This window comes from Gossypium arboreum, chromosome 2 (genome assembly GCF_025698485.1).
Source record: "Gossypium arboreum isolate Shixiya-1 chromosome 2, ASM2569848v2, whole genome shotgun sequence".
NCBI lineage: Eukaryota > Viridiplantae > Streptophyta > Magnoliopsida > Malvales > Malvaceae > Gossypium > Gossypium arboreum.
In genome coordinates, this window is record NC_069071.1 from 46,725,396 (window position 1) to 46,734,641 (window position 9,246).

Genomic DNA, 9,246 nt, shown 5'->3' on the forward strand with positions numbered 1-9,246 from the left:
AAATTTTTCCTGAAATTATACTCATATATCCATCTGTGGATTTATTTCTAGAATTTTTGGTCGGCCCAATTGGTACAGTTTATAAGTTAAAGTCTCCCCTGCTTCTGGGTTCGACTACTCTGACCTTCATGTCTTACTACTTGGATATCTCCCTGTACAGAGCTTCAATACTCATGCCGTTTGTTTCTAATGAAACTAGACTCAAAGGGGAATCTATAAATATAAGTCATGACTTCTAATTGTCTCTGGGTAATTTATGGTAAATTTTCAAAGTCGAAACAGGGGATCCAGAAACCGTTCTGGCCCTGTTTCACGAGAACTTTAATATCTCTTAATATACTATTCATATGATCATTTCGTTACTTTCATATGAAAATAGATTCATCAAGGTTCGATTACATATTTATTCACTATTTAATTCCATTTCTACAAATTTTAGTGATTTTTCAAATCCACACCACTGCTGCTGTCAGCATCTGTTTTCAAGGTAAACTTTACCTACTTCGTGGTTTCCATGGACCAACTAGAGTTTTGTCATACATAGGTCCACATATAATCATATTTAGCCATTCCAATGGCTGATCATTTTCCCAACACTTCCATTCCAGTCCATAGTCACATCATGAAACCATACATATATACATAAACACAAATGGTCTAATGCCATACTCCACTTTTACGAGCCATTTTCGCATGGCTGTACACACATACATCACAAAACGTACTTGAAAAACAGCAAAGGGTAGTCCTATACATGCCATATCCAGAGTTCAACTAAAAGAGTACCAAAAGGGCTTTGATAGTGTGGATGAATTCGACTTCGATGATCCCGAATCCGATAGCTAACGAGCAAAATCTATAAAACAGAGAGCCAAAGCAACGGGGTAAGCATTTTAATGCTTAGTAAGTCTCAAGTAATGAAATCAGCTTTGACTAAAGTATTACATTCACATAGCTAAATGAATCACTTTATTCATACACATTCTCATAATCATACTTACTTCACACTTCATCAACATATACACACACAAGGTATCAACCTATCTAAGAGCTGAAAGTTCGTTAATCGATTGAACGAATACTGTTTCAAACGAATCGACCTTTCCGATGCACATGCAAACATACCTTATCGTTTGGGTTTTTCGAGCGTATTAATTGAATTTATTGCAGCACAAAGCGCTCACCTTCAAACCAAGTTTCTTCGGAATTTAGCCGGATATAACCACAAGCACAATTGCCTTCGGGTCTTAACCCGGGTATAGCAACTCGCACAAATGCCTTCGGGTCTTAGCCCCAATATAACAACTCGCACAAATGCCTTCGGGTCTTAACCCAGATATAGCAACTTCGCACAAATGCCTTTGGTCTTAACCGGATATAATCACTAGCATAAATGCCTCCGGCTTAGCCCGGTATCATTCAATTGCTCACGCACACATATATCAATAATCACGACACATCCATATTTCATTTTCGTTACTAAGGCTCAAACACAAAACATTTATCAAACCTTTCCAATTTCGGCTCAATAGCCACACACAAAGAGTATGATTTCAATTGACTTTACAACGTAGTCCCTACGCACATTCGGCTATCCGCCATAATATGACAAATCATTTCAATATAATTCAAGTAGGATCATTACTCGAAGACTTACCTCGGACGTGGTCGAGCGATTTCGACGGCTATTCGATCACTTTTTCCTTCCCTTTATCCAACTGTGGTCCTCTAAGCTCTTGAGCTAATTCACACAAATTTAACTTATTAAAATCTTATTATGCTAGCTTATGGCCGAATATGACAAGGAGTTTAAATGGTCATATGGCCACCCTTTAGCTCGAATACCCAATGGTCATGCACATTTTTAATTACATCAAGCAATTCAATACAATTCATTCAAACATCAAAGAGAAGCTCAAGGTACTTGCCCATATATCCATTAGACATTAGAGTCACATGTGTACGAAATCACGAATCGAATTCAACATACTAGCTAATATTTCCCCCTTAGCCGAATTTTCTAAGTCAAGCTAAAGCCATCAATAGGCTACCTAAGGCCGAACATACACATCAACATATGTACTCATTCATGTGGCCGAACATACACATCTATGTTGAGGCCGATTGCAACACTTGATGCATTCTACAAGTATGGTCACTTGTATCGACTAAACACCATTTTGTTTCAAGTTCAAAACTAGGGTAATACACACATATACACTAGTAAATCAAACACTAACATTTGTACCTCACCTTACTACCATTTCTCATTCAAATAACATGAACAACGACCATAGTTTTCTTTTACTTCCTACCATGGCCGAATGCCATACAACACCATACCATTTCAATTTTGGTCATGGTTGAACAAGGAACATAATGCCTCACTCAAAAATGCTAAAAAGAATATTTAAGAGTCATCAATCCACCATCCCATGCATCATTACAAGCTTTACTTTTAGCATGCAAATGACATCCACAAATCCACCTTAGCCGAACATTATCTCCATGACATAGTGAAGATTTGAACCATGGGCTAGTTAGAACTCAAGCTAACTACTAAAACATGCTTGAATCTCATGGCACAACATCAAACTTACCTTAATAGTGACCTAGGATAGCGAATGCTTCACCCTTCTTCCCTTTTTTCCTTCAATTTTTCAGCCAAAGATGTTCAAAGATGAACACTTTTTTTTGTTTTCTTTCTTACCTTCACGGCAATGGGGAGGGGAGAAGCCATCACACACTTTTTTTTCCATACTCCTTATTTTATTTATTCCAACATAAACCACTTACAAAACATGTTTCATGACATGTTTTGCCCATCCCCCTTTGTCATGGCTGGCCACTAGTTCTTAAATGGGGAAATTTGACATGCAAACCCCTCATTTTTGCATGCATGATCAACTAGTCATCACACTTTTCCCCATCATACTTTCAAAGTTTACTACTAGGTCCTTTCTAGTGAAATTCACATTTATAACTCTAAATCAAAACATCAAAAATGTCACACATGAGTTAACACACATTATAGGCATCAAAATAAATTTTAAATTATTTTTATGCCTCGGTTTTGTGGTCCCAAAACCACGTTCCGACTAGGGTCGTTTTAAGGCTGTCACACTATAAAACTTTGAATTTTCGATACCGACTTGGGTGTTTTCCAGTCTAACACTGCTTTAATTTTTCAGGGATCCACCTTAATCCCTTCGGCTGACACCACATGTCCTACAAAAGTAACCTCCCTTAGCCAAAATTCACACTTACTGAGTTTGGCATGCAACTGCTTCTCCCTCAAAGTTTGCAACACAATCCTTAAGTGCGTATCATGCTTATCCTCATCCCTTGAGTACACCAAGATGTCATCTATAAAGATTACCATGAACCGATCCAAGTAGGGTTGGAAAACTCAATTCATGAGATCTATGAAAATGGCAGGTGCATTCGTCGGCCTGAATGGCATCACTAAGAACTCGTAGTGCCCATAACGAGTCCTGAAAGCTATCTTATGAACATCTGCCTCCTTAACCCTCAATTGGTGATACCCCGAACTCAAGTCGATCTTCGAGAAAACAGAAGCTCCCCTAAACTGATCAAAGATCATCGATTCTCGGTAGAGGGTACTTGTTTTTAATAGTTAACTTGTTTAACTGTCGATAGTCGATGCACATTCGTAAGGTTCCATCCTTCTTCTTCACGAATAACACCGGTGCTCCCCATGGAGACACACTTGGTCGTATGAATCCTCGATCCAACAATTCTTGAAACTGTGCCTTAAGTTCTACCAACTCCTTTGATGTCATCCGATAAGGAGCGATAGACACCAGAGCCGTCCCAGGTAACAACCCGATTCCAAATTCCACTTCTCTGCTGGGTGGCAACCTAGGTAGCTCCACGGGAAAAACATCTGAAAATTCCCTAACTGTTCTCAACTCCTTAACAGTAGGGCTCTTCGCTTCCATATTACTAATATAAGCCAAAAATGCTTCGCATCCCTTCGTACTAACTTTTTAGCCCTTAACGCAGAAATCACATTCGATAAATAGTTCCGGCATTCACCAATCACCACCACCTCCTTATCCTCCGCCATTCTTAACACCATTCACTTTGCAGTGCAATCCAAGGTGGCTCGGTGCTTCACCAACCAATCCATACCAAAGATTAAGTCAAACTCACTAAACGGTAACTCCATCAAATCCGCTAAAAAGGTAACCCCTTGCTTGGGCTACTAAGGGTACCTCTCTAAATAACTTATTCACTCCTATTGACTGCCTTAACGGACTTATCACAGTCATCTCATTCGTAGTAATTTCAAACATATCACCCAAAGATTCAGTCATATTGCACGCAACATATGGATGCGTTGATCCAATACTAATCAATGCTGTGTAAGGTAACTCATATATAAAGAACATACCCATTATCACATCTGGGGCATCCCCGTCTTCTCGGTGATGAACAGCTTAAACCAAAGCTGACTGTCTCACCTCAGCATGGCCTGCATTTTTACTTGGTGCTCCACGTCCTCGTCCATTATCGTTACCACCACTGGCCTGCCCACAACCCCTTGGTAGCAGCTGACCACCCCTTCGTGGCTGAGCACCACCTTGGCCCACTACTGGCTCTCGACCTAGCATTCGAGGGCAATCCTTGATCCTATGCTCCATAGACCCACAAGCGAAACAAGCTCCCATCCTCTTCCAACGCTCGCCTCTGTGCCTTCTCCCACAATCAGCACAAGGTGGTACCCCTGGATTAGCAGTAGGGGCCCTGTTCTAACTGGTCCAACAACCAGTGTCTCAGCCTCCCTCTTATTCTTACCCCATTCTTTCTCCCGATTTAAGCGCTCAGTGCACTTTACCTTATTCGCTATCTTTGCTTTCTCCACTAATTCTGAGAAAAATCGCTTCCTTTGTGGAGCTACTAATACCTTAAGGCTATCTCTCAGTCCGTCCTCAACCTAACGCAACGCTTATAGTCCGTTGCCACCATTACTCTTGCATACCTACTATGGCGTAGAAACTCTGCCTCATACTCCGCAACCGATTTGTTTCCTTGGGTCAAGTTCAGGAACTCTTTCCTTCTAGTATCCACATAGCTTGCACCCACATACTTCCCTTGGAATGCAGCTTTGAAGAACTCCCAAGTGACCTACTCAGTTGAGTGCCCTCTTTCACTGTCAGCCATCACTGGTAAGCTTCTTCCCTTAGCAGTGACAGTGCCCCTTTTAGCTTTTGTTTAGGTGAACAGTCCAGATCTTTCATTATCCTTTCCATGGCCTCCAACCAATATTCAGCCACGTTAGGAGCCACACCAGCCACGCCCTTAAAAATCTCAGCCATGTTTGATCGAAGTTGCTCCGGAATGGACCCCCGATTTCCCGTGCCATTATTGGGCACAGCGATCCTCTCTAAAATCCTTAGCATTGCCTACGATAATGCATCATCCCCCATGGCCCGATCGTACTGCCCAGTCCTAGCTACGGGTGAGGCCGAAGCCTCTTCTACTCCAATATTGGACACATGGCCCGATGCCGATGATTCAGCCCTAACACTTCCGCAACCTCGGCCACAGCCTCTCGCACCTATTCTAACACTCATCGCTGATGCACGTATTTTCTAGATTAAAAATTTTATGAAGTTTTAGTTAGCTCAATAATTAACCCGATGTTTTATGAAAGTGATTTAAGAGAAGATTGTTTTTTGAAAATCCTCTACAGTTTCAGGATCCTACAGGCTTCAGTTCCATTCTAACATAATCATCTAAAGTAGCCCTCTAACTATCTACTATATAACAATTTAAACAAACTTAATAATAAGTATACTTATTTGGTTCGATGTCAGAGACTTGGTGTGCCGCACAGCAAGATTTCCCTTTTTTTTTTCTAGATCGTTAGGATTCAAAATATTTTTAAAATCCAAGTAATAAGTAGAAAAAAGAAACAAAATAATAATAAGGCCCACTTCACAGCCTGAGTTTTGCAACCTGGCTCTAATACCACTAAATGTAACACCCTAAACCCGGCCCGAACGTTATGGTTGGATCTGGCACATCATATTGAAGTGTTTTAGCGAAGACCTTGTTTTCATTGAAAACCCTTCCTTGAAAAAAATATGAAACCTTAATAAACTTATTAAATCTCTTTTCAATCACAAAAACCTGTTTATAACATATGATTTTATGAAAACCTATGAAAACCTGTCATTTCAAAATTTAGTTGCGAAAACGTAGAAAACATACTACGACTACGATTTGGGAAGTCTATGTTCAATTTCTTGTAATTACAATGCAAAAAAATAATAAATCCAAATAATAAAAAAATGGAAGCCTTATTACATTCCGATCTGAAAAGTACTTAATAAAATAGAAACTTATATGCTTTTAAAAGAAAAACAAGCCAAAGTTGTCTTGCTAGCTGGCCACCCAGAGTCTTTCCAAACATCGAACCTTCTACTGAGCATCACCTGAAAATAAAATAAAAGTGGGGGTGAGTTTTCGCAAACTCAGTGTGCACAACCCTTGACGAGTAACAAGCATTCCATAATCACCATGCTTCAAACATTCAATGCAGTGCAGTGCAATCCCACCCCAATAATCCATCCGCTACACACCAACTCAATCCCCCGTCACATCATGTGGGGATATAAATATCGACCCACCCAACTGACACATCAATGGTAGCCCAGTTGCGGAACTACCTTCATTTACGTATTGGGCTTAAAAGCCATCGGTGGATCCACGATTGTCAAGCAACCATGCGATCCTTATATACTTCCTCCGTTCCATACTTCCCAACCTATATGCAACCAAAGCAGAATACCATATGTATCAGAAAATATGTGTGTTACATCCATAAAATTTACATTCAACACCTAAGGGTATCTTTGTCATTTTCGCCCTTAGGGGCATTTCGGTAATTTTTTCTTTAATACGGTTTCCACTTACCTCGGCCCGTTAACAAATCTCATGAGCTAAGATGAATGAATACTATGCACCAGGTAGGATTCCAGAGAAGAGGAGGTGAGTCATTAAGACCGCTTAAGTACCAAGCTCTCCCTAGATCCAATTGTAGACATGCATATACCCGTTGCCACACCTTAACCCTATGACTTGTTGACGGTCTCAACAATTTAATTAAGTTTTATGTAGTCATCTTATACTAAGCCCAAAACCCCTACATATATGCATATGGCCCACTAGGCCCAATCTTATTTATATGGCCCATCCGGCCCAATTCACATTCATATGGCCCTTCAAGCCCAATTCACATTCATATGGCCCATTAGGCCCAATATCATTTATATGGCCCATCTAGCCCAAATCACATTATATTCATGCTCACACACAAATTTTCTATCACATAGCATTACTTATCAAATTTTGCCTATTATGGGCCCAACAGTCTATCGGGCCCATTTAGCCCATTCCGGCCCATTTGGCCTATTCAAAACCCAAGTCCATGGAATCGCCCATGGGCCTCAGGAAACCTATCGATTTCCTCCTCACGAGTGTTCGCACACTCGTAAGACTACCGTGGCCAAATTATCGGCTTTTCGGCATTTCAGCTTTTCGACATTTCAGCTTTTGTCGATCTACTTGTGTGTGCAGTGTATGTACACACCTGGTAAGCAAGCGTGCTGCGATTCGCTTAGTCACCAACCTACTAACGATATCACCCTACAATTAATCGCATGCTTAATCCATATCTTTACTAAAACTAAAACCTCACATTAACCTTACCTTGGGCGATAAGTATAACAGCCCCTTTTTTAAATCACTAACCACAATCAACCCCTAGATCTGCACCAATATTAACCATTAAAGTCAGAATAATAGGTGACTCGTATCCAAGACAACTCCCTTTACCTTAACTATGAACATTCGGCCACCTTAGCCGATGGGAGAAGAATACTTACCAAAACCGCAAACACCTAAAGAGTAATTTCGGAAGAGAGCTAAGATCTGAGATCCGATACTAATTCCCTACCACATTTGAGTAGAAAGATTGAGGAAAGAATAGCGTAATAGATTCTTAGCAAAACCAATCAGAAGAATAAACACTTACACTGGATTTGGTCAAAGAGTATTTGGCCTTTGGAAGATTTGACTTTTTGACTTCCAAACTTAGTATGGTGAATAAGGTTTATTTGGTACAGATTAAAGAAGAAGAGTATAAGAGGGAATCGGCTAAGTGAAACAAAGAAAATTCTGTAGAGAAAGAATAGAAATCAGAACAAAGAAAAGAGAGTAAACAAAAGGGTTTTCGACTTTTAGGGAAAAAGGTTTCCGGTAACAGGGTGAAGGAAATTCAGCATTAGCCTGGAAACCCTGCATTCGACACTTATTTATAGACCCTATAGCCAAATTTCCTGGCCCTCAATTCCCCATTTGGCTCCATCTCTTCCCCCTTCTCATCTCCTTATTTTTCTCCCTGATAACCCCTTAATCATTTCCTTAATTTTCTCTTCTAAACACTCCCCTTGGAGTCCATCTTCACGCCACTTCAAACCTTCTAGAAGGCCAAAATTAAACTTATAAAAACACTAAGCTAGGATTCGAACCTTGGATCTCCTTGCTAGCTACTAACACCACCTCCCTACACTCTAAGTGGCGTCACATAGCCACTCTTCCACAAGGCTTTTTGATGCCATTTTCCCTTATCTTTATTTAAAAGCCCAAGTACTTGCCAACAAGGAACTTTTAATTATTAAATTATAATTTCTTCTACCCCTAGATTCGAACTCAAGACTTAACCAAAACCTACTATTGCATAATTAACACTTAACCGGAATTGCTAAGCACAAAAAGAAAAAAAATTTAAGATTTCGGGATTTTTGGGTTTCGGGATTTTTGGGGCATTACACTTATAGCCTCTCAGTACACTTCCTCCAATATCATATATCCCACTCCATGCAATGCAACAAAATATGGATGCACATACAATAATCATGGCATGCTCAAATAGTCATATATCATACAGGGGTATATCGGTCATTTACCTCATAGGGGTATAATAGTCATTTTAACAGGTTAGGATTAAGGTATATTCACCGACCCTATAGTAGGTCCACAGTTGTCTCGAGCGACCAGTGCAACTATAACAGTCAAACAGTAACAAATGGGTCCAAGCCCATAATACGAACCATGTGGGCCCACATTCTTGTATGGCCCAATAAGCCCTAATAATGGCCTTGGCCGTGCATACTACACAATCGGCCCAATAATCTCCACACATCTATACGGTTT